Source organism: Agelaius phoeniceus, chromosome 6 (assembly GCF_051311805.1).
Source record: "Agelaius phoeniceus isolate bAgePho1 chromosome 6, bAgePho1.hap1, whole genome shotgun sequence".
NCBI lineage: Eukaryota > Metazoa > Chordata > Aves > Passeriformes > Icteridae > Agelaius > Agelaius phoeniceus.
The window spans coordinates 47,331,818-47,357,498 of record NC_135270.1 but is presented as its reverse complement, the minus strand read 5'-3'; the positions used below and the strand labels follow the sequence as shown (position 1 = coordinate 47,357,498).

Below are 25,681 nucleotides of genomic sequence, written 5' to 3'. Positions count from 1 at the left end.
CTCACTCCAGCTCTGATCCCACACGGTTTGCTGGGCACACAGTCAGGTGTCACTGTTAAAAAATAGTTCTCTGCCTTCTGATTCATGATGGCTTTTTTTCCATCTTGCAATGGATGTGAAATATAATTTGAGTTTCAGTATACAGCTGGGGGGCTTCCTTCTCTTGTTAATTAGTTATAACCCTTGCCTGCACTGATGCTCATGCTGCTTTGGGTGGCTGATATCTGCTAACCACCTTTCTGAAAGATCACAAAAGCCCCATGGAAATGAGAGTGGGGAGATGGACGGAGGGATGGAGGGATGAGGGATGCCTGTGTTACAAGGAACGAGCCCAGAAAGCTTGGATTAGGGTGAACAGCTGGTGCGGATTCAATAATCAACTGCTCTGAAAGAAAAGCCTGTTTTTTCTCATCTCATGGTATTAGAGAACAGGATACCAGAGCTGCCAACCTTACAATTGAAATCTGCCCACACAGAATAGCAAATTCCCCTTGGCTTGCATTTAAATGCTCCTGGCTCAATCATAACTCCATGCAGTCTTTAATACATACGTGTGGTCTGCATATTATCCTGCAAACAGGGCACTGCACTGCTTCTCTCAGCATGTCTCTGCCTTCATTTCAACTCCAAAGGGAGGGATGGGGCAGGGGGAGGGAAAGGAGGACAGAGAGCTTATTGAGTTTACAGCTGCTGCTGAGAATGTTGGTTTGATTTTCACTGCTGCTCAGGATTTATTTCCACAACAGGCAGCAGGCTGGGGCAGTGAGTGCTGGTTTAGCAGGCTCAGGGGGTCACTCTGGTCATTCTTCAGGACAGCCTGTGGGAGTAGCCCTCCCCTCCAAGGAGCCAGCTTGCAGCTGGGAGCCATCCTGTGAGCTGTGGTGTGAGGAAGGGCTTTAACACTTCCAGCTCTCAGTATCCACACACGAGCAGCAGAGCTGGGGCAGGAGTCTCCATCTGAAAAATGAGGAGATTGATTTTCCCAGGTATTTTGGTGATGCTAAGCATGGCAGGGTTACCAAGCTTTCTCTGACCCTATTGGCAGCAGCAGTAGCTACAATGCAGCCTTCCTTCCCTTCCTCCCAGGCCAGCAGCCAGCCCTGGGAGGACAACACAGAGCCCCTGGCTTTGTTTCCACAGCACCTGAGCCCTCTCCTCAAGCTGCACCCCTGCCCAGGTGCTGGGGCTTCACTGTGACCTAGAGAGCAGCCAGCCACCTGACCATGACGGTGACAAATGGGGCAGCAAACAGCTGCCAGGTGGGGCCACTTTTCTCTTCATTCTGTCAGATATGAAGAAGTTAACAGCTCAATACATCACACTTGATCCCATCAGCCGGTCTCTTGTCTTTTCAGAAAAGTGGAAGAAATATATTTGTTTTAATACTCTCTTTATTTTGAAAGATCAGGATACCAACAGTGACCAGAACTCCTGTTATCACATAGTTTCAATCCATAAGAGGTTACTGAATATCCAAGGGGAGAGAACCCAAAAGCTTGGGCTGCAGGTGTGTAGCTGACCCTATTAATAGCCACACCAAATTCCTGTTTATTCAGTGGCCTTTTTTTTTTAAGGGAAAACACAGCTCAGCCCTGCTGCCCCAAATGCAAGGAGAAAACTGGAAGGGGCTGCAGGAAAATGTGTCAGCCTGGGTCCCTCCTGTGCTTCTTGCAGAAAGGAAAGGAAGATATTAATGCAGATGATTTTGTTACATAAATACATGTTGTATCAGGGCCATTTTTAGCATTTGTGGGGGTGTGAAGAACTTCTTCAAGCTGCGTATCTATTTCATAGGATTCAGCTGAACTGAGGAAAAGGACAGAGAGTTTTAAGGTAAACTATCAAGATACATTTATTTAAGCCCACACAATTCTGTACAGAGCTCCACATGACAGAAACAATATTTCACTAGCATGTCTCTGGCCTCAGTAGTGCTTTTTAGTGCTTTGTAAATCAAAAACCTCTTAATATAATTGGATAAAATGAAGGGAAAAATTGTTTCATCAAATTTCAAATATTGTGTCTGCCATTTTTCTTTGGAGAGTTTCAGTTTCTTTGAATTTCAAAGGGCTGCAACACTTAATTAAAATGAAATTTTAAAATCTAGAAATCTAATTTTTAATTTAATCTCCAAGTAATTTAAACTTCAAACAGATAATTTTCTTGTCAGGAAGAGGCCCATTTTTGAGCAAAAAATAAAATCTGGGGGTAATTTCACAAATCAAGTTCATAAAATACAGAACTCCTCTTGATTTCTGAGCAGTTTTCTACCACCCCTCCCACTTCAGCTGCATGTCCCATTCATTCCTGAGAGGTGCACAGCACTCACGTCCCCCTTGCTGATGTGCTCATCCCTACAGAAGGCAGAGAGTGAATTTCAGCCCTCAGCAGGGCTGTGCCAGCTGGGAACATCTCACACCAGCCTAGAAATGGGCCCAGGTTTAGTTGTGGATGTAGGCTCAGGGTGGCATGGGCAAAACCAGATTTTTCCTCCTTCCACACTGGAAGTGTCCAACTATCAAAGCAGCAAGGAGCTCCTCTGAGGGGCTTTGGCTGCAAATGTTTCCAAAAAGAATTTTCTCATTTTCTCAGTGGCCAACTGAGAACCTTTTCCTTCTAGCATGCAGTTTTAGGGGACTGTGTTTTACTTACAGGAAGGCATTGCCAAAGGGAAATTTTCGTGGGATTAATTAATGCTACATATTTTTGTTTGTCATGCTCCAAAAGGATCTGGGTTTTTTTAAATGACTTTTTCTTTTTTTTTTTCTTTCTTTTTTTTTTTTTTAAGGACATAAAAAGCTAACATTTATAAGTCATCTGAGCTTGGTAATCTGGTTAATTTCCATACAGTGCCTACATTTTGTGTTTCTCAGAGCTTGCCACATCTCAGAGCTCTGCAATCCCTGTGGCAGATCCCAGACTGGCCACAGTTAACTACAAGGTGCTCAAAAGGAGAAGAAGGTTAAGGAGGAGAAAGGTTACCTAAATAACTCTAATTTAATATATTGCCCATCCATGCCAGTCTTGATCCAGAGTATTTTAAAAACATGCTAAAGAATGTCAGTCTTATTTTATAAAATCAGGCAGAGAGAGGAGTCCATGTTTTGGGCACTTCACCATTTTGGAGCTCAACTTTTCTGCCACAGGGGTCAAGTTTCTCAAACCAGCATTTAAAATTCATCCTGAATCTGCTGCCACCTGTGAATGAATGCTCTAAAAGATGAATTTAAAGTTACCCTCTGAATGGGTGGTTGAAGTGGAAGTCTTGAATTAATTTGGCTGGTTACAATGGTTCTTTTTGGTGGTATAATGACAAGGAAGACTCAAACCCCCACTGGGCCTCATATTTACTCCTCAATGCTCCATTTGCTCATTCTGCTGATGACTTTATCTCAGATTTATTTTGAAGACACCAAACTCTAGATGAAAATCTATCCTGCTGGGAAGGGAAGAAAGGTTTAACATTATTGCTCAGCATTCATCAAAGAAGACAAGATAAATGCAATACATCATAATGGTAAGGATTTCTGGGTGACCCCTCTGACTCTAGAGCACAACTTTGGCAACAGTGGAGGAGGAGATTCAGGAATTCAGAAAGGCTTCAGAGAGGTCATGTTCTGTGGGGAACAATAAAACTGTCCTTTACACAGGCTGGCTGCCCAAAGCCATGGCCTTTTCTTCTGGAGCAGGAAATAAAATTATTTGGGATATGCATCTTGAGCAAAGAGTAAAATTCATTTGCAGTAATAATGCCTTCAACATGAAAGAAATAAACTAACATGTCTCATCATGAAGAACACTTGAATCTGGTTCAAAATGAGAAACCCAGTGGAAAGAGGCATCCAGTACCAGCTACAATGACATCTGAATGGAGAAAATAATACAGGGACAGAAACCTTTTGTTTCCATTAGAAACATAGAGTACCTCCAAAATGTTTGTTTAACTGTTTGCACACAATAATACCACAAAAGCACTTTTCAGTGTGTGACAGCTGAGACTTGAGAAGTTGCAAAATCCAAACCTCACAAAACAACTCACTGGGGCATGTAGGTTGAAAATTAACAAGACCTGTAAACAATAAAACAAATGAAATCATCCTCTTAGACTGACACTCTGCATTACAAAACAGAAAGTAAAGTAAGGAAAATAGAGACTGGAAGGAAAATGCAGTTCAATGTCTGCAGCATGGGACTAGGAAGCAAGAAGAGATCCACCTGGGATTTTGTGAAGATTTCACTGAATTCAGTATCTGTAGCAGCAGTCCTGGCTCAGACACAATGAGACTGCTGGGAGCCACCACTGTGGCATCACCAGTGACCAGGCACCTCACCAAAGCATCCTCCTGCAGTCACAGCAGTGCTGGACATTCTGAAGGGTCAATCAACACAGCTAAAATCTGTATATAACCACCTGTAAGGGCACAAGCCTGTTCTCTTCCACCTAACTGAGGTGCTTCAGTTAGAGCTTTGAAGCTTTGGTACCCCTCTCTAAGTAAGAAAGAGAAGTGGGATACTTCAGGAGGAGGTGGCTTTGGCTTTGTTTCCAAGGGGCAATTTTTGCTGGTAGCTAAAGCAATGTAAATCTTCACCTCCTCTTCTCCCCACCCACAGCACAGGTAGGTTGTTGACAGGGGAGCAATGCTGTCAAATGGGTTACAAGAAAACTCAAAAAACCCCAACCAGCCAACTAACACACCAACCAAATAAACCCCCCAGAACTTATATAAGCCTACAGTTTAGTGGGTGAAACAAGTAGTGACCTGATAATGAGACCACTTGTTCCCCAGAGACATGTTCATCCTCATGGGTTTAAGAATACAGAATCAAATTAAGAGTACAGATGGGCACAACAAGTACCAAACACATTCCACAGGGCCTTTCCTCAGGGACCATGAAAGTTTGAATGATTGCACAAACAGATACAAAGGGGAAACACTAAGAACAGGTAAATCCCAAATTCATAGTAAATTTATGAGAAGTGGAATGGCCTTTACACATCTTCCTTCATCTCTCATCCTTACAAGGAGAGACAATAAAAGGTTGATTTCACTATGTTAAGTTAGTTCTTTTTCAACAGACTCAGTGGACTGTATTGTGTTCCTGCAAAGCTACTGCCAGCCAAGGTTATATTTGGACTAATGTGCTGCTTTGTTCACAGCACTGTACAAGAAGTTACATTATGAGGACACAGACACAGTATTTATTTAATCACTGTAATACATTACATTCCTACTCAGTGATATTTCAATATACTCACACAGGAGTTTAGAACTGAAAGTTTCCTTACATGAGTAGCCACATTTTTCCTGTAACTGTATTGGACCAATTCCCTAAATGAATATATATATATATATATATATATAACCAAGTATTATGCTTTTTTGCTAGTGCTGTACATGGTTGCATGCACACACCTTTGCCTGTTCAAATAGGGCCTGCAGCCTAGCTGTATTTGTTAAATCTTGCCTAACTCTATTTGATAAATGCTGCCTTTAAAATCTTTCCTCTCTAACATGAAAAGTCAATGCCCTAATATTAATTTGCCCTTTGAAAGCGAGCCAGTATTCAGATGGATATTGACTCCAGGCCTGCTGGTTGTTCTACAGCAGTGTTTGGAAGGCTGCTGTTCTAATGAATGTGCTAACATTTGATACACACACTAAGAAAATCAATAGCACTATTTTTACAGAGGCATGTGGCTTTACTAAGTACACTGTCACTACCCCGTTGTGCAAAATTTACTAGAAACCTCCCTATATGACTAAATTGCTGCATCTGGTTCATTTCTCCACTTGCCTGCCAGAATGCATAATTCCAGACTTCAAGGACATCCAAAGTCAGCCTCTGAAGCAGAAAAAATACGGTTATTTAAGTTTGAAGTGTAAGTGGCAGTCAGTCCCTGAAACTCACACAAGTGTCAGTTTTTCCCCATTTCTGCCCTGCTGTTTGCACATAAGACACCTAGGGGACCCAAAGGTTTTCACATCAGAAATTCCTGCTTCTGTGGTTTCTGAATGAATTGGTTAACTATGGGCAGAGAATAAAATGTTTTTATAATCACTGTTGAATAAATTAGTCCCTGCTCTTTAGCTCCTTGTCTTCACTAGGCAAATGCACTGCAAAGTTCCTGAATCTCAGCCTTAGATCTGCTCCAGCCCATCTAAGTCACCCTGTTTTCCAAGCAGCTACTGAAAATATCCACTCCATGTGAGTGAATAAGCTAAAAGGGAAAGGAATATTTGTAAGAAGCAAACTCAGATGAAATCCAAATGCAGTATATATGCAAGGACTTCTAGTCACACTGACTTAATTCTAGATCTGGAAACGTGTCTTCTCCTTAAGGAAGTGATTCAATGCTATAGGCATGTACTTGAACCATGTAGGCACTTGAACCAGGGACTAAATATAATACAAAAGATTATACAGTTAAGGCAAGATAGAAGATCAAACAGGTAAAAATCTAATAGCACATTCAGTTATGTCTTCAGTCTCTGAAAAGTTTCAAAATGTAGTAATACAAAACTATGTGAATTAATCAAAAATAGTTACTTTCATCATTTGACTCACCAGGGCTAGTTAATTGCCAAAACATGGCACCAGCCTCAACAGAAGGAATTAGAGATTTCTTCATATGCATTTGTATATACCTGTAGCAGACATAGATTAGCTGAGAAAGGAGCCAAGCAGCTTCTCCAGAGGAAGAATTCAGATTTTTCATGTGGTCTACATGTGCCAAAAGATGAGCTGGTGACCTTGCTCAAGAGAGCTGTGGCTGGAACTCAGGGAAAAAAAAGGAAAGTTTATGACTTAAGCCTTTCCTGACTTAAATGATTCTATGAGTCTGATTTTAAGTAAAAAAAGGGTTTTTTTTCTTCTAGTTTGAGCAAGACATGATCATGAGAGAAAATATATTACTTGTTTCTTTATTAAAAATACCATATATAATTTCAACACTAAGGCTCCAAATAAAATAAAATACTGAAATATCCATATAGCACATGGTATCCTTCTGAAGTCCTGTAGAACTGATACATAGAAGAGAATATTCTTAGCAGAAATTCAGAGAATATTCAGCAAATTAAATGTTTGGTAATTCAAAGAATAGTTTTCCCCACAATCAGTAATTAGACAGGGAAACTCATTGTTACAGACTGCTCTGTAGAGAATGGAATCAAAGTGCAGACTCAAGGGAAGAACAGGCACTTCAATGGGTTACAAGTACATCACAAGCACAAACTCAAATATAAATCATGTTCCATGCAATATTTCAGCATGGGGGATTCCAAGTGAGAGTTTCTTGGTGGGAGATTACTGGTGTTGCCCTTCTGTGCTTCTTCTTGCTTTGTCCTCCTGGATGCCTGGTGGGTGTCCTTACCAGACAAAATACCAGGCTATCTGGGTCACAGACACCAAGTGATTGCAGCAGCTCTACCTCTTCAAAACATTCCTCTCTCTTTTGAGAAAGGGGTAAAAGACAGCCCAGGAAGTTTTAGCAAGTGGTTCTTGCTTCTCTGACAAGAGCACGGAGAGGCTCTGGGCCGTGCTGTTCCCACAGCACCCCAAAACAGGCACAGCACATGAGCAAGCCTGGCCACAGCTGCAGCAGTGCCTGTGCAAACACCTGCACACATCTGGAGCAGCCAGCACAGCTGCAGGCCCAGCTGTGGGCATCTCAGAAAGCACCAGTGTGAAAGCCTGGGCTGAAATCTCCTGTCTTGCTACCAGTGGTTGTGAGCTTGGAGCTGTGATGGTGATGCCCAGTGCTGCAGTCAGCCTTGCCTGCTGTGGTCCTACCTAGGTAAATATCATTGTCTCCAGTTTCAAAAGACACCTAGGATACAAAAGGAAGTGAACCAAATTACCAAATTTAGCTGTATATTAGGTGAAGAATTGATCCCAGTGTTCTTAGACTCCAATGGACTGCTTTAGCTCCACATTCCCTCCTACAGAGACACTACAAAATTAGACTAAAGTGGCCACTATGCATTTATAAATGTCTTGTGCTGAGAATGCAGAAAGGAAAAAGACCATTCTGCCCTTCACACATAAGCAGTATCATATAAACAGGAAAGAGTGGGAAGCCAATCTCTGTTATGGGCCTTCCTAATGAAACTGTACTTGTGAAACTACACTCCAATAAAGAATAAGCAGAGGAGCACAGGAAACCTTCCACAGATCCATGGCTCATTCTGAGCCCACATTATTCAAACTAAAACAGTAACCTCATGCAAGAAGTCCAGAGACTGGTGGCTGAAGAGGCACCACACACTGCTGCCATGTGAGCAATGGTCAATGAAGTGAGGGAAGCATGGAGGGGCAGAGCATCCATGAATGTGATGAGAGGATGGAGCAGCAATGAGGGCTGCAGAAAAATATATCTGTAGTTCACTGAGCTACCACAAACATCTGCTGAATTCCTCTCCACATTCTTCTCTCTCATAATATTTAGTCTGCCTCATTAAATAAAGTCCTTTACCAAAAAGTCAGGTTGTTACAGATTATTCTGTGGTCAGGCCACCACGTAGGGGTATCTAGCACACAGATACTGTGTTAGCTTCTAGGCAGGTGTCCATCAGGTCTAACCTAGCCAGTGCTATCTGGCCAGCCTCTCCCTTTCCAATCAAACAGAATATTCCTGTTGGAATACCAGCTGTTCTTTCTCCTCAGCTGACATGCCTTTCCACATATGAGAGATGTAAATGCCCACATTTCTGCCAGATCAGTAGGCACTATCATAGCACCCAGAACATGGGCTCTGCTGACTCTTTGAGCTCCTTCTGCTCCTGAGGCAGTTCCTTCAATCATGATTCATTTTAAGCAGATGATTTCCACCATGCTGGACAATTTCTTCTTTATTTTATTACATGATCCCTCCAACTACAGGGAATATTTTGGCACCATGCAAAATTTTGTTATGTGCATGGATACATCATGCAGGTTGTAACTATCTCTCTGGATTTATGATAATCAAGAGTGCTCCAGAAAGGGAAGAACTTCATTATTTATAGGCTCAGATTTTTATCAGAAGTACATTACTGCTGATAAGTGTTTCTCTAAGATCTGATACTTTACCCATTGCTGCAAGAGAACTAATAATACTGGAAGGCTTTAATCTGTCTTACTCAAAATTGTTCTGATTAAAGCATTAAGAAAATGTCCTTCAGGTTCAGTTAAGAGCCTTTGTAGAGTGAAACACCTAATAAACTGTACCTAAAGGAGGCCTACAAGAAAGGCAGAGAGAGACCTTTTATAAATGCATGTCATCATAGGACAAGGGAAAATGGTTTTAAAATAAAACAGGAGAGTTTTAGATTAGATGTTAGGAGGAAATTCTTCACAGTGAGGGTGGTGAAACCCTTGAAAAGGATTCCCAGAGAAGCTGTAGATGCCACATCCCTGGTTCAAGGCCAGGTTGGATGGGGCTTTGAGCAACCTGGTCTAGTGGAAGGTGTTCCTACCCATGGGACTAAATGACCTTTAAAGTCCCTTTCAACCCAATCCATTCTACAATTCTGTGGTATGAGATAAAAGTAACAGCCATCCAATGCAATGGGCCCACCTCTGGGCCCAGTGATGGGTTGAGACAGGGATTCTTAGGCCAAAACCAACACAAGTTAGATGTGTGTCTGTGTGAGGGAAAAAACTGCAAAAACTGCCCAAACAACAATGGGCCATGCTGCAAGGACATCCCCAAGGAGTCAGCAGGAAGGTCTATGGCCACAGAATAAAGGGAGATTGAGGTTGTGAAAATGGCTTGGGTGTTTCTTATTTCTACTACAAACAAGATTCTGAGGTCATTGGCTGTAAAAAAAAATGCTTTTTTTAAAGATTAAATCTCATCAGAAACTTCAAAAGGAAAACAAAACCAAAACCAAAACCAAAACAACAACAACAACAAACAAAACAAAACAAACAAACGAAAACAAACCAAACAGAAAACCACCCAAAAATTTAAAGGCTCTGAATATTGCCTAACTACTCAGAGGGTTTATGGTGCCAAAAGGACACCTGGTCACATCCTCCTGCCTTTGCTAGAGGTGCTTCTAGCTGGCAGCCCTTCTGCAGGCACCTGGTGGTGAAACAGCTGCCAGTGTAGGATCCCAACCTGTTGTTGGGTCCTGTGGGATTACCAGAGCATGGGCTGCATCAGAGTGAGCAGGATGACAGCACACATCTTGCTCCACAGGCTGGTTGTGGAATACAAAATCTCCAGGAAGAAAAGAAAGGCCCTGGGTGTGCTGGATGTGAGATGTTTTAATTTGCACAAATGCAAGTGACAGACACTTTGGAAGTTTCCACTTTGTATTCTGCTTTCATCTTAATTAGTATTAACTTATTCTTCCAACAAGGGAAAACCCACAGGACACTGATCAAGAGAAGAAAACTGCAATAGTTCTGGTAGTCCCCTTCACTCAGCTAATACTGTACTAGGAGGGATATGTTTGCAGTGGTGCATCATCTCTAATGACCACGTTTCACAGCAAGAAGTTAAATTCATTGTAGTGACAATTAAGAAAAGCTACACCAGGATCACACACAAGGTGAATTGAACCCCTGGATGCCTTAAATCTGTTCCCCACAAATTGTGAGCATCACATGGATGCTGGTTCTTCATCAGCCTGAGCCCACCTAACTGCAGAATCGTCAGGCTTGGGTGTACTCTGGCCAGCTCCAAAGACAGAATTTGGACATTCCCCCTTGGCCTGCTAAAATTGAAGGAGAATATCTTTCTGCCAGTCAGGCATGCTGAAATGCCAGGGCACTGGAGCTGGTGAGTGTTGGAGCTGTTTGAGGAAGGAGGCAGGATCCCATGGCCAGGATGCAGGGAAGAGCATGACCAATGGCAGCTAGCTGATACACAGCTGAGGTGCTTGTCAAATTACAGCCTAAACAGTGAAAAACAACAGTTTTCTTTCTGTGAAAGGAAGGTGTTGATGCAAACTAACAGAGCTGTGGCAACTTCTCAGGTGGCTGCCCATGACCCAAACATCTGCTGCAACAGAGTGATAGAAGAAAAAAGTGACAAGGTCTGACTAGCATCTAAATCACTTTGGTGTTAACTGGCCAAACTTCTTGCAAGTCATGCTCACTTTTTTTCAGAAAAACATGTAGTGAAAGACAAGCAACTCTTCTGCAAGCTGCAAAATACAGTCCCTGCAAGTGCAGCTGAAGCAGCCAGTGCCAGGAAGCATTATACCCCCTGCCAAAGAGCCCCTCTTTGGATTTATTGTATGTTAAAACAAGTTGCTCTCTGCAAGCTCCATTTCAGAGTCTAGAGGTAGGGGCAGGATTGGTTGGCATTCTGTGACAGTGCCAGTGGTACAGTGCAGAAATCCTGGCACTGTTGTTGTGCCTCAGACCAGCCCTGCTGAGCATGGGAGGACTGGATTTCAAAAATGATGGGCACCCACAGCTAGTGCCAGTTGCAGGTCAAGATGCCCTGCAGCTCCTGGCACTGGGTCCTGAGGGCACCTCCTACTTCCCCCCAAAAGTGTATCTGGTCAGCCTCTCCCTTTCCAATTTAACAGAATATTCTGTTTACAGTGATGTTCACTACAGCTGTAGCTGTTTTTCACTGCATTTTGGACCTTTCTGCTGCACAGAAACACAGCAGTCATCCCCTAAATGAATCTTACCCCACAAAAGTCTTCTTGGGTAGACACCTTGTTGTCAGCTTTCCCAAGCAGAAATCCAGAGCTCTGAAACTGAGTGCCCTGCCAAGGCATGAGCGTGTCTGTGGAACAGAGCAAGGGGAAGCAGCCATGCACCAGGAGGGGAAGGACCCTGCTGTGTCACCAGGGCTTCATGGGCTCCTGCAGCCCCTGCTCCTGTGCCCCCAGGGTCAGCCCCACGCTAGCTCTGCCAGCAGACTCCAATGAGCCCACTGAGATGCACCAGAATGGGATTTGCCTTTGCTTTGTTCCACCAAATGGATGGAACATTGACTGAAAAAATGCACAGAGAGGATTGGCCTGTCAGCCAAGTAGAAAAGGAACAGGAAAAAAGAGGAGGAGAAATTAGAGTAACAGAAAGGATCAAAATGAAAGCAAGCAGGGAAGATAGGGTGGGAATATACCTTTGAGTCTTTGACCCATGCCCCTCAATATTTCACCAACTCTATCATGTAAATCTCAATCTCAGACTTTTCTGACTGCTTCTGAACCCTTCTACTCTCATTGGAAAGCTATTTTGGAATCTCACTCCTCTCATGGCTAAAATCCTTTTAATTTCTAGCCTAATTTTATTCATAAATATATGTTCACATCTTCTTGTGGAATTTAAGCTGTAGTCCTAACTACAGCTTAAGTAGTTGTCCCTGGATGTAAACTTCACAGTTCTGATTTTATGCTTAGTTTAAGCTGTCTTGATGTCTGACCTGCTGCCAAACACCTGATAACAAATATGTGTACAGACAGGACATTCCCTGGTCAGAATGGTGTCCCTCTGCCTAGCAGCTGAATCACACAAACCCTCTCACAGCTCTGATTCAGGACCCTGATCCCAGGAGCTGGAAGATTGGGCTGTCTTCTGCCAAAGCCTCCTCTGGATCACATCCATCATACCTTAACAACACAATCACCTCCTTCCTTCCCACTCACAACCTCCCTGGTGCAGAGCAGGGTGTGCAAATGTTGTGCAGGGCTGTTTTACAAGGCCTAAACTCTCTGGTATATGCTGTGACACCTGGGCTGGAGAGATATATACAGCAAATGTACTGCCCAGGCACACAGCAGCTGGGCTCCATGTGTGTGATGAGTCTCACACCAGGAACACCCCAGCCACATGCTCACATGCAGCAAAGCTGCTGAGTCAGTCTGCAAACCCCAGGGAATCTTCTGGGGTTTCTGGACATTTCACTCTGGGTGGAAAAGGAGGGGGAATATCAGAAGTCTTCCTCTTAGACTACCTTTGCTTGGTTACAGAAATAAGAATTTCATAAGTAAAAAACAGGAAACAAGTAGGAAATAAATAATACTGTTTTAGAAAACCCTAAAAATATGAAAATTACCTAATCTTTAGATTCAAGCCATATTAGGGGACCAGAAGGATACATCAGTGCTCTGCTGCCTGGATTATCTGATGGAGTAACACTCAGAAGCACTGCTGCCAACTGCCCACATAAACCTGGTTTATCGCATCCCAGAAAAGCAGATTATGCTTTTGTGGTGCCCTTATCCACATGTTCAATCAACAGGACTGCATTACCTTCCTCAGTGACCTTCCTTTTGCTCTTCCAAATTAAACAGCCGTGCATCAGTCTCCAGCTCTAGCCAAGGTACTGGCTGCAGTGCCAGCGCTGTGACCTGGGGAGGAGCTGCATGGTGACACCAAGGTCACTTATCTCAGGAGAGAGAGGACAAGCCCACCAAGGTCACTTATCTCAGGAGAGAGAGGACAAGCCCAGCAGAAGGGACCTTCTCCTTGAACCTGCCATGTGCCACCAGGAAGGCTCAGCCACTCAGAGAGCTTTGTGCTGCTACAAGAGGCAGCAGGCACCAGAGAGAAAGGGAAAACAAAGAGCAGACTTTCCCCAGTGCTGCTCTAATTAAGCAGTTAATTAGGTGTGAGCTGAGATGGATGGGTTGCTGCAGTCTGTGGGTTTGAAGTCCTAGTCAGAACTAGGGCAAGGGAGCAAATTTTGGCTCAGTTGGAATGAAGCAGAAACTTCTGATTTAATTTGGCAAGATTCTCTCCAGTGCTGAAGGACTTTAGCAGTTTCACAGGTGATATGAACCTGTGTTATAGCAACCCATCTCCTTTTCTCATTTGGCATTTCAAACGCTGTCAAGTCTGAGGGACTCCTGTCTTCTGTGTTTTAATTTACCTGTCTTTGGCAGCCTGTGGTTTCCCCAAGACAGACTTTAGTTCCTAGACAGCCTCAGTCAGAGATCCTTCCTGCTTACCTGAGTCCTGAAGAAATGCCAAGTCAAGAATGTTCTCTATTTTATGATGTTTTAACATGCATCAAATGAAGAGGTATATATTTTAACAAAGCCAAAAATATTTAATGTTTAAGTTTGCAATTATTGATAACTATCTTAAGACAGAAGTCTCTAGATATTTTAAAACTCTAACCATATTTTCCCAGCTGTGTTATCCATAGAGAATATGATACAGCTATGTAAAGCTGCTATGACTGCTAAGTGTATTCAATTATCTCTGCTAGTTTTGTCCCCCCCTCCCACACTCTCCATTCATTTCAGTGTTCACTAAATATTTTAAGCTTGTTAAGTGAGTTCATGCATGCATTACAAAAAAGCACTTTGGGAAAAATTTATGGCTATTTTATCCATCTCAATATATGGGCATGAACCTACCACTAATCTGCACAGAGCTGTGAGACTCTGTCCCTTTTCCTCTTACCCTCCCCCTTCGGGAGAGAAAAAACCCAAACTTTGGAAAAGGGGTCATGCAAAGGCAGGGATTTCTATAGGGAGCCCATGGAACAATGCGTGCATTGCCAGGCGTAGTGGGCTCCCATTGTCTGCTCTTTGAGCACATAATAGAGGCTTTGCCAGTGGGGAGGCTAAACGGGGAACAAATGGATGGACAGTAAAGATGATGTCGGCAGAAAATGCAAGAACCTCCTTCTGCTTCTGCTTCTTTCAAAGGCTTGAAAGTGATAGTGTGCATAGTAATTCCTCTCCATTGTGGCGTGTGTAACGTTTATATCCACGCTGTGCTGGCTAAAGAAATGCTGGCTGTGGTCAGCAGAGAGGCCTGTACCCATGCCTTTATCCCAGCAGCCTCCTGGAGTTCAAACAGTATGGAATCCATGTGTGGGGAGCAAAACACCAACTCTTATGTTAATGAAGATTACAGTGAAGAATGGAGGGATGGAAGCCCAGCTGCTCACCCACTGACAGCGACCGGTGGATTTTCCCTTACAGCAGCAAAGTACCCAACTATGGTTAAGTTTTATCAAACTTTCTTTACTATCCATTTCAGAGGTTTCATAGCTGGGCTGGAAAATTTACACAGAGATAAACCCTTCAGTCATGCCTCAAGCAAATGTAGAAATGGCTGTTATCTTTTTGTGAAAGCTCCAGAGATGGAACTCCTAAAGCAGTGCAAATACACATATGAAAATCTACCTATTTAGAGATGGCACACATACAGAATTGCACAGAATTCAGAGTTAATTTATCCCAGCTGATAACTTACATTGTGTAAATGAGAACATCTTTTATCTTCAAGCACTTTTAAGCCACATTATATCAATTTGAAGTGAAATAATTATTTTCTGTTAAATTCTGTGAGATGACTCAAGAAGTCTGTAGAAAGGTGATCAGTTCCCATTCACTTCCAGAAGACTCTTCCCCAAAGGATTTGAATTGATAATCAGCAGCAATGGCTGTTCTTCTATCCCTTCGTCCATCAGTCTCCTCCACAAACTTCCAGTTGTAAGATTTTAAACACTGCTACAAGTGAAGAAATAAAAGACATTACTGAAGTATCACTTTTTAGACCATTCATTAGTCCTCAGTATATTTTTGGTCTGGGGGAAAAAAAAAAAAACCTACATTAATCTTTTTTCCCCTGACCTTTTGTTTTCAAAATGCTTAAAAAATATCCATTCCAAGATCCATCTCAAGAATCCCTTGAAACCTTTGAAAATCCTCTTCCTGTATCTAGATTTGGTCACCAGCAGGAAGATGGAGTGTTTTTAACCTGTGTATCCTCACTGGCTCTGCCCTGGCCTGACAGTGATCTCCTGAGGATGCCATGGTGGCCCTGCACAGAGCAGGCTTGCAGCCTTCTTGTTACCTGTGAACCCACAGATCTGAAAACTGGTTTCACCATGGAGAAACCAAAGGTTTCAGATGGGCTGGGATATCTCTTTCCTCACTCCAGTTTGCCCTTCCAAGGAAAAATGGTAGCCCATGGAGAAACTGGCAGCACTGCCAACATGCTACCTAATGTGAGACTTAAACCTGTCCTAAACAGAGGAAATTAATACCAAGCACTTCATTTGAATGGCATCTCGTTTGGGAGAAAGCCAGGAAATAAAAAGGTTGGTTTGCTCTGCTCATCACTCATATGACTGTGCCTTTTGTTTTTCAGCCTGATGAGAGGCAAGGCTAGAAAATCAGCCCTAGCTCTGAATTTCCTGGCTTTTGTCAGTTGATGTTACACCCATGATATTATTCAAACAGGGGGTTTTGTGTGTAACAGATAAATGTCGACAAAGCCCTGTCTAATGCCTTTTAGGTTGCTAGGAAACCTGGCTCTGTAGCCACCACAGAAATATCTCTGGCTAGGGGATTAGATAAGCTCTGACTTGTTTTGATTAGGTGAGCTTTATTGCAGAAAAGACAGCAGCATGCTTGACATTGTAAAAATATGACCCACTTACAAACCCGGGGCACAAGGATCACTTATTGCTCATGATGGCCTCCATGAGAGGACACTTTGGACACTTTTCTAACCTGCCAAATCACTTCTCTCCAGAAAAAGCCACACCTCCTAATTAAGGTCTCCTTTGGTCCCCTAGGACTTGGGGCTGCTGCTAACACCCCTATGTTTGACCATACTGAAGTGAAAAGACATTTTCAGCCTAGCTTCATTTCATGTGTCAGGAGAATGGGAGTATTTGTGGTCCGGTGGGCAGCACAGATAGCCAAGAACTAGATTACCTGCCCTCTGCTCTCAGCTCTGCAATTTAATGATTGTGCTTTGAAAACCAATTTGAACGTGGCAGATATTTATGCAACCCCATTAATGGAGGAGCTAGAGGGAGTGAGACTCCCTGCTGCTGCTCGTGGTGCCCTGAGATCTGCTCAGGGGAGCTGAGTCTCTTCCCCTTTCTGACCCTGCCTGTCTCAGCCTGCTTGTGCTGGTCTATGCCCTGCTTTTGCCAATGGCATGCCCAACAGGCATTTGGGGAAATGGTGGAAGCTCCATACCTTCCTCATAAGTGGTTTCCACCTCTTTACTGACAAGAAGTTTTTGCCTTTTTCTACCTTACTGCAATTCAAGAACCTTGCTTCTTGTCTTGCTCGCAGTATATGTAACAGGTTATCCCCTCCTCTATGCGGTGCACTTTATATGTTTGAACACAGTTCTCCTTTCTTGCACGGTCAACTTTTCTCTGAACAAAACAATCTAAATGTTCTCCATCTATTCTCACAAAGTATATTTTCCCTAAGCCCTTTAACTCCATGGTGTATTATCTGTGAAAGCAGGGCAGATATTCTGCAAGCTATATATGAAACCAACAATATTGAGGTGAAAGCACCAGTTTGACCACAGGCTCAGTCATGCTGTACCTGTGAGCTATGCAGTTCCTGTCCAGGTTGCTGACAACAGTTTGGCAACAATATTATCTGCTCTTTATTAAGGAAAGCATTGAGACAGGCATCTAGAACAGTCAAAATTACATGAGAAAGGTTCATGCTGAGGCGTAAGCAGAACTCAGGACCCTGAGTTTGGTCTAAGTTCATGTTTGCATATTCACATTTAATAAAGTACACAGCTCAGTGTTATACTCTTGTGTGACAGACATACATTGTATCAGTCAGAAGAGAGAACTAGCTGCATTACTAATGAAGTTTTAAAAGGCTCTCCCTCAATTCACACCAATTACATGAAAAGTTTCATTCACAGAGAATGTGTAATCTGTCCATATTCATAGCATTTTAAAAGAAATTTCTGCTCATCAATCTACCTCAGGTAAAGCTATTAGAGGAGCTAAAATATCATCGAAAGGGTGAAAACAATCAAGCTCTTTCCAGCTAACTGGGAAAGCAAGTCTCAGAATAATGAATTCTGTGCTGAGAACACTGCAGTTGAAATGTTTCAGTTGGGAGAGCTCAGTACAAACAGGTACTTTCCAAACCATTCAGTATATAGGTTAATATTAACATTAGGCATTGCACATTTAGCTCAACAGTCTAAGAGCAATGATCTGGTATGCTCCCCTGCACTCATGGCTGAGCCTGGCTTTGTGCACTGTGTTCAAACACACCAGTACGTCCTGTGACCCTGCTATGCAGGAGACAAAAGCCCTGTTTACACTGTCTTTGCAGCTCACACCTGGAGCAAGCCCTGGCTCCCTGGCAGCCTGCACAGCATGGCCTGTGTCCCTCAGGAGCACACAAACCGTGACCATACTGCTGGCTCTGGGAACAAACCTGGCATCTTATCAGCCTCCACTGCAGTCTGCAGCTGGAGGTGAGCATCTCCTCACTCTCCCAACGCCGATGTCAGATTGCACTTGCCCCAGGCATGGCAGATAACCATCAGCATCCTCCTCATGAGGTGACCAAGACAAATAAAGGAGTGCAGAGGCTGCTACAAAAGCACACTGCTTGCTTCTGCTCTGCCCATGTCTGCTGCCATTGCCTCCTCAGCACACCATGTCAGTCCTACCACAGAAAACCTCATGCACTGGGGTTGCTGACAGAGCCAGCTCAAACTAGGGCTATGGATGGCTACACACAGATGCCTGCTAGAGCCAGTCTTGGCCAGATGGTGTTTGTTGCCCCAATTATATTCCTGACTCTTAACTGTCAGCCAAGCTGTGACATAGCAAGTTGTTATATGGAAGTGCTTGCAGGGTCTGGATGTCATTGTTGGCAAACAGGGCCAGGAGGCTGCTGCTGGAAAAGGCTGCTTGTGTGTGTGTGTGTGTGGACATGTTAGCAGTACCCAGGGCACAGGGTGAGGTGAGTCTCTTGTCCTGACCCCTGAGCTGCCCACCTCTGCTGGAGAATGGCTGAATCACACAGTGTGTCTTTCCTAAGCACAGCTGTACCTAAACACATCCTATTGCTCTCATCTCTTCAGTGAGTGTAACTCAGCCAAGACACCCACCTGAGCCACAGGCAATGCCTGAAACATGGCTTCATGCCTGGGAACCCTCCACTTGTCCTGAGCATGGCAGTGAAGATGGAAGGGGTAAATGAATGGCCTCAGAGAGTCTCATGTGTTGCAAGGCTTGTTAAGGTCCCAGACCTCTCAGACCCAGCAAGATACTCGAGTCCTAGGTGACAGTGAACCTGGAGCTTACTGTTATGGCACATGGGTCCCAAGCTGGTGTATTTCATGATAGATGGAAGCACGTCAGCCAAGCTGCTCCAGCATAATCACTGGCATCACAGCTCTCTACATGCACAGCCTTTGTCTGGATGAAAATGAAGTTAAAGTACTTACTGCTGCAGGCCAAATCCACAGCATGAACTAGCCTCAGGTATGTGATGTGTGGAGGTCCTGGAAGTGCTGAATGTGGCAGCTCTGAAATACTTTTTGCACCCAAAAAGCTTTTAGATTTTTTATTCACAAGGTTCAGTAAAAGTCCCAAGCAGTCAAACAATAAGAGGATTGATACAGAGCTCCCCAGGTCTTCAGGCCAACTGGGAGTCTGGTAAGCACAGCTGAGTGAGATTTGTGTGCATAAGTCTAGGGGCACTGGAGAACATTCTTGGGAGGAGGAAGTGAATGTGTCCTGGTCTGTGTAGGTAGTGTCTGGGGTGCACAAATCCCTGAGAGCAACCCTCTCAAATGCACTTAACTTTCTGAACAGAGGTAGCTATTTGGCTTGCTTCGGCAGGGCTGGTATGGCTGCACCTAGATGACTGGGAGAGCAGGGCCCAGTGCCATCTGACATCTGATGCACTCAGAGTCACGGATTGTGCTCACAAGGTCTGAGAGGAACAAGTACAAATTTTGCAGCTGTGCTGTGCACATTAGCAGTTTTGGCAACTGCATGCATGCTCTTACAACTCTACAGATGACAGCAAAGCCTGAATCTTGGTGATACAACGGGCTCTGCTGTGTTTGAAAGGACCCACATGACCAACTGACTATACTCTTTGACACATATCATCCTCCAAGAAAATGCAAACTCCTTGGATTCACAGACACACAGAAAATCAGTGTTGCCTGTGTACTGCCTTTGTGTGGCTGTCACAGCCTCTCTTGAGGCTCTCCCAGCAAGCACTTGCTCCCCCATTTTCCCTCCCACTTCCTGCTCCAGGGATGAAGTTGAGAACTATGAGAAAAATCATGGGTTGAAATAAGAACAATTTACTGGAAACATCAATGAGATAAGGAAATGAACAGTAACAGCAACAATATTAATAACAAAAGTGTCCTAAAAAAGAGAGTGATTTACATGCAAGATGCTCACTGAGCCTAAGCTGACATGACCACGCCAATGGCACCCCACCCCAACTTCTCCATTGGCCACAGTTGCTCCCAACTGGAAACCACACCCCTTCCTCTCAGAAGTCCCTTCTCAGGCAGTCCTTTTCCCCAGCCCGTGACATAAGATGGTATCACATAAGATGGTATCACATAACACAGTGCCTTGGCCATATCCTCCCACCGATTTGGGGCAGAACCAGGGCAGCTTCCCAGACTCTTTTTGAATCACCTCACCTAAAGAGCTCAGGCAGCAGAGATTGGCTGTCAAGAAGGTCACAGCATTAGGAGGGCCTGTCCCATGCCCACTGTTCAGCTCTCCCTTCCCTGAACTGAGTACATAAACATGACTCACTAACAGAACACATACCTTCCATACAGTTTTCACAGCTCCTGAAGATGCCACCTGACACAGAGTGGCAGGCTGAAGTTCAGCTGGAGTCAGTGAAAAGTTTGCCCAATTTAGAAATGGAGTTCTCCTCAGGGACACCAGCCAGACCCATTGGCATTTGTGAGAGCATATCTAATTTGCACGCTTTTAGTGTGTCTGCTATTACTTTTGCCATGAGGCTGAAGTTTTTAATGAGATTAATGATCCATGGGTCACTGTGACCAGTGATTGATGAGGTTCTCAGCAAAATCAATTTACTGTTTCTTTCCACCAAGGGTTGCTGCCACCCTTCTGCATCCCAAAACGGGTCACAATTAAGACAATGTAGTTTGATCTGGTTTTCCCTGACCAGACACTTCAATTCAGTGCCTGCAGTTTGTTGACTACAGTTTTCCAATAAGCTCAAGGGAGCCTAATGGTAGCAGTGCATTAACCCACCAAGGCCAATTTGCAGTATTGGGTATCAGGATATGCAAATGAATTAAATTAGATCTTGTTTTCAAAGGGTATCATAAGGTGTCCCTTGAGCTTTATGTGCTTTTGGACATAATTTGATACATTAACATTTAATTTCTGCCAGGTGGGGTTCACCTTCCTCTGAGGTAAAGAGCTCACAGAGTAACTCAGATCCTGTACCTCCCTCCTTCCTCTGCTAATAAGAAGTACAAGATCCAATTTCTCTCTCCCTTCCCCCACTGCTTTCCTCCCACAATGTTTTAAAAATCTGACAATAATGCAAAAAATAGTTCTGTATGGCTCTGTTGTCACTCAGGGACTCCCAGATTATATTTGATGTGCTGGTGCAGTTGGGAGCTGAGCAGCAATGCTGGTGTTACTGCTCTCCTTGAGCCTGTACTGCCCTGGGACAGCTGCTTTGCCTCCATCCAAATGTAAGGACGGCTAAGAGGAGATTTTTGTCCAGTCATGGACTTCTGCAGGTCACCTGCTGGAATGGGGTTTGGGGATCCTACCCAGCCCAGCGTGTAGGCCCTCAGGACAGTTCACAGCCTTGCAGCTTACCACTCAATTTAATTAATGAAGTTCCAAGTGACAGGGGACACAACTGCCAGTATTTAAGATCAAAGGTTTTAAAGGTCAGTAGGCACCACTAGCCTTCATTATACCAGAAGCCAAAAAATTTAATCCAGTAAATCCTGCCTCAAATTCCTATCTTGTTGTCAAGCTGGAGCATATAATTTCAGGAGCTGCTCCAAACTCAGTCTACAGGTTTTATTTTAAAGAGGTATCCCACTGAACTCTCTGTGCCCCTGTAACCCTCCTTTTGTGCAGCACCATGTGAGACACACATCTCCATTCTCACAGTCGAGTTTTGCTTAAAACATGGCTGGTTTTGGTTAGAGCAGCATTATTTGCTGGGGGTTGCCAATGTCTTCTGCCTTGCTTAAGTCATGGTTTTATGATGCAAATTAGACAGATAATACTGTCTGTAAACCATACTGCATGATCAGATGGCAGACTAAGCTTAGTGAGATAGAGATTTCCTTTTTAATTAAAACTGCAACGCTTCTGTGTGGTGGATTAACACTGCAAGGGTCACTGCAAGAAGTGAATTAAAGAAGGATCTGAGCAATGAGGAAAAATTGCTCCAAAATGGCCACTAACAGCATAAAAACTATGTCACTTACCAATGTCTTCCTTGCAGGAATATTATGTTATGTAAACCCTTACCATTCCTTAAAGGTAGTCAAGTGTCACCCATGTTTTAGTCATGTGAAAATTCTGATGTGGAAGGTTAAAATAATAATAAAATCATATCTGGCTTCTTTTGTCATAGCCTTCATCTTGACAATGAGACTTTGCTTTTGGAAGCACCTGGAAGCCAGGACTCCCACCAGTCAAGAGATTTTTTTCAACAGCTCCAGAAATCCAGCCCCAGTAGATTATTTTAGGTAAATCATGTTTTTCCTTCAGAGCGTGTGCACTCAGCAGTTAAGCTGCCATACGAGCACCGAGCTTTAATTCCCACAATATCCAGTCCTTCTGGCCAGCTTGTCCCAGAAGACTGGCAGTAAGCAGTCCTGCAACAGATGTCACACTTACACAGATATATCCTGGTTTTTCAGCGTAAAGAAAATTTCCTTTTCCCTAAACTCTATGAAGCCACAAGTTCTTGATTCAGACTGATGCAAACCCACCTTCATAAAGGCCTGAAGATTAATTTTGCCTTATTGGACTATCTTTGCTGTTCAGATGGCATCTTCTAGCAAAGCCAAGTGTAATAGAGGGTTAACTCCACATCTAAAACTTGCATTTGAATTCTTTTGCTAAATGCTCTGCAATTAGACATAAGCTGAGTAAGGCAGAGACTGCAGTACTGTATCACCAGGAAACTCGTAAGGAGAAGAAATCTGAGCCATCCTTGTTTCACAAAAGAAAAAAAAAAGAGCAGCTGAGATACATACCTGAAAAATACAAGGGGAACTAAGAAATCCTGAATCAGCTGTTCACAAAGAACAAAATTATTATAATCAAATTTCCACATGCATATTTACAGATTAGAAATGCAATGCCTAACAATTCTTAAACAAATACCAGCTTTCTTCCAGAAAAAAATGTCTGCTAAAAACAACAAATCCAATGTGGTTACAGATAATACAAAACAGAGCAGCTATTTGATATTAAACCTCAAGAAATAATACAATATTTCTGAGCTCTCATAGAAGAAATAAAGAAAAGGATAAAAGCCTAATCGGGGTGTGGGGAGAAGGGGGGGTAGGAGGGGACAAAGGAAATTAACTGAATCACCTACAATTTCCTTCAAAATTGTACTCCAAAAGTGGCTTAATCCTGCTCAATCTTCTTTATGAGACAACCTATAGGAAAACCAAAAAGCCTGTAATACTCAGGCTGCCAGGTCCTTGAAAGGCAGCAGAATTTAATTTGAATACTTCAACAGCACAATGGCATCCTCAACCTTAGAGAGGGCCTCTAGGCAGAGGCAAGGTAATTTTATAACAATAATAAATAAAATTATGCTTACCCCTTTAAGTACCTCAAAGGAAATTAATTTTTAGGTTTTTAGAGTAACTGTGAACAGAAACCACATTAGGCAGTATAGACTACATTTGAGACTATTACAAGCAACGCTATCCAGACATTCAGGAATTGGATAGAGCACCCTAAAAAAGCATGTTTTGCTGCCAGCTCTCCTTGCTGCCCTGGTAGAGAAATCCAGGAGATTGCAGATGCAGACGAGCTGAGGGAGGACCCGTCTCCACCTGCGTTACCTACCCCCATGGCTCTGTGGCAGCAGACTGCAATGCAGCACTGAGCGCTCTGCACTGGGGAAGGGCTTGCTTCTCTCTCCGTGCCTGTGCCAGCCAACGTGTGCAGGCAGCAGGGAGCTTTAATAAAGCAAACTCTGCAGCAGACTGCAGAGCAGGCTGATTAACAGTTTTGGTGGTGCTGGGGAGCATGGCAGAGCACTCTGCCTCCCCTCCTCCACCCAGCCTCAAACCTGAGAGATCAAAGCTTTGACCAGCATCAGGTGGTTAAAACACAGTTCATTAGCTCGTGGTGCTTTCTGCCTGCTCACCACAGAAAGGCTGCAGGAGTTGCTCAGGATGATCACATATAAAATGTGTTTGCTGGAGTTCAAAACAGCTTGTCTCCTTCGTGCCAAGCCCGCCCTTTAAAATGATATTAATTAAGAAAGCAGCTTTAATGCAACAGGCAAACGGCATGTATTCAGTGATTAGAGCAGCAGGCAAGGACATAATTTACCAGAGATTCAGTGAGAAGGGGACAAATGCAAGATCTTGTCTTTCCTTACACAGCACCGCACAGGGCTTTCACCTACCCCACTCCCTCTCCCTGCTTTCCAGGTCCCACAGGTGGCATCTGCTTCACAGTGATCTCTGTGAGGGACATCTGAGTTAGGGAGAGAAAAAAGGTTTTCTTTCTCCTTCTGTAACAAGTCAGCTGGGGAAGGATATGTGATTCTCCAGCCCAGTTTCCAGAGCAAGGGCAACAGGATGATGCAGTGACCGAAGGGTGCAGAGTCACAGTAACCCCATCTGCCCCGTGGACCAGAGCAGGGAGCTGCTTGGGCTCAGCCCCTGGAGGTGGGAGCAAGCTCTGACAGGGTGGAGATGCTGGCTGCAGGTGGGGCAGCAAGGGGCAGCCTGCAGCAGGACCAAGGACCTAGTGCAGGGAAACACTCAGCAGGCAGAGAGTGATCAACACGCAGATTCACTCAGCTGTAGGTTGTTTATGAGAATGAGGTGGAAACCAAATTAATAAATTGTCCCAACTGCTATCCCCACACTCCCACTCAGTGTATTTGCTCTTCTCCCTTCTGTCTTTGGTACTGCCCTCCCACATGAAAAAATAGTTATTTGTTTATATTCCTTGCAGCCCTTTATAATGCCTTATAAAACCACTACCTGGGTTTCTGGGCTAAAACCCCATTTTGCAGCTGTAGAAAATGCAGCTTGGAGAGGCAGAGTGACTCAGTTGGGATTTTATAGCCAGCCCACATCAGAACCAGCTTTCAGTACTCATCCTCTTTGGCTCCTAAAAGGAACCTTCTTCCACCAGCACCAGAACTTTCCACTGTAGCTAAAGTTACCATCACACTGCATTTGCTATCTTTAGTCCCTCGGTCGGGTATTTGTTTCTTTGTTCTTCAGAGTCCTGGATGTTGCGGGATGCAAAGCCGAGTGTGTACTATTGTTCACTTCAGCTTTGTGCTGATGAAAGAACAAGCACAAAGGAAGGAGAGAAGAGGAGAAAAGGGGGCACCTTCTTGTATAAAAGGCTCTGAAATCCCGTATGGAAAAACTCCATAGAAGTGAATAAATGTGATTCTAAAAGCCTATTGAATTTAAGAGAGAACGATCTCCTTCCCACATGGTTTTCAAACACCATATAGACTGGTGCAGTCTTTGAGCATCGAGGGAAAAGAGATCAGACTCCTTTCAATGCTATGGATTTATCTATATAAAACTATTGCTTTAATTTCCACAAGGTACCTTATGGAAAAGGCCTAGGGAAAAGGATAAAAAGAGAATTAGGAAAGCAATTTTGGTTGGTTTGTTTTGAATTTTGAAGTGGTTGCAGAATAGCAAGCAATACTATTGCTTTCTTCTGATCCTCAGTGATGTTCTATTTGTTTACTTTCTT

General features: G+C 43.6%; 1 long non-coding RNA gene across 1 annotated transcript; it reads right to left on the bottom strand.

Annotated features, from left to right (window-relative positions):
- Positions 1-1,826: 1,826 nt before the first annotated feature.
- Positions 1,827-24,077, bottom strand: LOC129122073 (uncharacterized). The gene is made up of 3 exons (XR_008534498.2): positions 23,789-24,077; positions 6,648-15,422; positions 1,827-3,439 (listed from the first exon to the last, which is right to left on the bottom strand). It is a non-coding gene; the product is annotated as an uncharacterized LOC129122073 (long non-coding RNA).
- Between the last annotated feature and the right edge of the window lie 1,604 nt (positions 24,078-25,681).